This window comes from Moschus berezovskii, chromosome Y, assembly GCF_049115385.1.
Source record: "Moschus berezovskii isolate FMDL1 chromosome Y, NW_MosBer_1.0, whole genome shotgun sequence".
Taxonomy (NCBI): domain Eukaryota; kingdom Metazoa; phylum Chordata; class Mammalia; order Artiodactyla; family Moschidae; genus Moschus; species Moschus berezovskii.
The window spans coordinates 32674466-32677571 of NC_142489.1; the positions used below are offsets into that span (position 1 = coordinate 32674466).

Sequence of the window (3106 nt, forward strand, 5' to 3'; positions counted from 1 at the left end):
CTCTTTTCCTTTTGTTCTCGTTTTCTTGCTTACAAATATTAGATCAGGTGTCATTGACCTAGGATGCATAATGAATATTTTCTTTTTCTGAAGAGTTTATAAAACAGTGCGGTAAAATAGCCAGACATTAAACTAAAGCCTCACTTTTCTCTTCATTGTTTGAACAAAGAAAATGAAACTATGAAGATGAACATGTAAGTTTATTGTTCAAATACAAGAATTGTAGGTATTTGTTGACATCTCCCAACAAAAATTTCAATCTTCATTAGGCTCCATAATCTGGCATTTATTTGATAGGTCCGTTTTAATTAGCATCGTCTTCACATAACGATGATTCTTGATGAGTTGACCTCAAAGAGAGGAGGCAGATGTATAAGTGATCTTTGGCACTGAGGGCCATGAGTTGCCTCTCTTTTGAAGGTCACGGAAAGGACTGTCATGGGCTGACATATCACTGTATCTATCTGGAAACTTAGAAGACGCCACCATCAGCCTAGAATAACTGCCCTGAAATGGAGATACGATGTGGTTCTGGGAAGTCGATGTAGTTGTAGTAGGCAAGTCCTCAACGTGGCCATTTACCTGAGTGTAGCTGCTATGTGAGTGCCACTTAAACATGCTCAACTGATTTAAAACAGCAGGTTGATCTCCCACAATCTGTTCTGTTTGGCTCACTGATATTGATGATGGGGAAGGTAAGTCACATAGAGCTAGAGCTCTTGTATTAGCGACTGTCTGGCTGATGTGAGGCTTTTGTATGAAAGGCACACTTAAAATGGTGGTTGAAAATGTACTCTCTCCACTAGTTTCAGGAAGGATATCAGAGTTACAATCATCTACGTTGACACTTGCTTTAACATGGTTCTTCTTGCAATCTCGAACTAATGAAGATATTGCAGACACATTGTTAATCCCAAATCTTCTTTCTATTCTTACTAAAAGTTGAGGATAGCCTCTTTTGAAATTTGGATTATAGTAGATCTGTAACTAAAGTCAAAGGATACAATTATTTAGTTTCTTTATAAACCAAGGTAAAACTGCCTTAAAAGCTAAACTATAAAAGTTTATTCCTTCATACAGATGGCTAACAAACACACGAAAAGATGCTTAACATCACTCATAATCAGAGAAATGCAAATCAAAACCAAAATGAGGTACCATTTTGCGCCATTCATAATGGCTTATATACCAAAGTCTACAAGCAATAATTGCTGGAGAGGGTGTGGAGAAAAGGGAGCCCTCTTACACTGTTGGTGGGAATGCAAACAGCACAACCACTATGGATAACAGTGTGGAGATTCCTTCAAAAATTGAAAATAGAGCTGCCATACGACCCAGCAATCACACTCTTGGGCATACACACCGAAGAAACCAGAATTGAAAGAGACACATGTACTCCAATGTTTATCGCAGCCAGGACATGGAGGTAACCTACATGTCCATCTGAAGACGAATGGATAAGAAAGCTATGGTGCATAAATACAATGGAGTATTACTCAGCCATTAAAAATTCATTTGAATCAGTTCCAATGAGTTGGATGAAACTGTAGCCTATTATACAAAGTGAATTAAGGCAGATAGAAAAGGACCAATAGAGTATACTAACACATATATATGGAATTTGAATGGTGATAACGATAACCCTGTAAATGAGACAGCAAGAGAGACACAGATGTATAGAACAGTATTTTGGATTCTGTGGGAGAGGGCTAGGGTGGGATGATTTGGGAGAATGGCATTGAAACATGTATATTATCATATGTGCAACAAACCACAAATTCAGGTTCGATGCAAGATACAACATGTGTGGGGCTGGTGTACTGGGATGAACCAGAGAAATGGTATGGGGAGGGAGGTGGAAGGGCATTCAAGATGGGGACACATGTACACCTGGGGCATATTCATGTCTATGTATGGCAAAACCAATACAATAATATAAAGTAATTAGTCTCCAATTAAAATAAATAAAATTAGAAAAGAAAAAATAATTCCTTGAATGATACCAATTAAATTCCATCGAACCAAACGCCTCCAGAGTAATTTTAATAGCTAACATGTTAGAAACAAATGTGCTCCTCAACTAAAAATATGTTGTATATATATAGTAAATACCATAAGTAGCTTCAAGACTCGTATCTTGTTTCAAGTTGATTGGAAAGTTTGTTTAGTTCAGTTCAGTTCAGTTCAGCCGCTCAGTCGTGTCCGACTCTCCGCGACCACATGAACCACAGCACCCCAGGCCTCCCTGTCCATCTCCAACTCCCAGAGTACACTCAAACTCATGTCCACAGTGTCGGTGATGCCATCCAGCAATCTCATTCTCCGTCGTCCCCTTCTCCTCCGGACCCCAACCTTTCCCAGCATCAGAGTCTTTTCCAGTGAGTCAACTCGTCGCATGAGGTGGCCAAAGTATTGCAGTTTCAGGTTTAGTATCAGTCCCTCCAATGGACATCCAGGATTGATCTCCTTTAGAACGGACTGGGTCTTCTGGCAGTATAAGGGACTCTCAAGAGTCTTCTCCAACACCACAGTTCAAAAGTATTGATTCTTCGGTGATCAGCTTTCTTCACAGTCCAACTATCATATCATTACATGACCATGGGAAAAACCATTTGTTAAACATCAAATATTATATCCTCCAGCTGTTCTCAGCTTCAAAAAATAAAGCTTTTTCAACAAATTGCTATCTCAAATTTGAATTCCGTTTTAGCTACATATGGTAACATGCTTTCTAGGTCACATGATTTAATCTTACATATTGCTAATAAGTGAAAATTTTGGGACACCTTACTCAAAAGAGAGATGCTGTTTTCTTATTCCAGAAAGTCAGATAGTGAAGCAGATCTTTGAACAGGTTGTCCCTTTTTACTAAACCCATAAAGGTTCAGCTATCGAACTAAACTTTTCATATTATTGATTTCAATTATTCTGAAAGGCGCCTTTCTTTCCAAGCAGACAAAGCCTGAAAAGCATATTCTTCAATAAGAGATCACAAAACCGAATCCCCAGCAAGTGTATAATCATACAAAGGTCTGATGGAGGTTTCTGAACCAGTGGATTCATCATTTTGAGTCACATCTTGAATTTCTGAAGAAATATGTGCCAT

General features: G+C 38.6%; 1 pseudogene; it reads right to left on the bottom strand.

The window, feature by feature from the left end:
- Positions 1–255: 255 nt before the first annotated feature.
- LOC148773094 (heat shock transcription factor, Y-linked-like) lies at positions 256–3106 on the bottom strand (annotated as a pseudogene).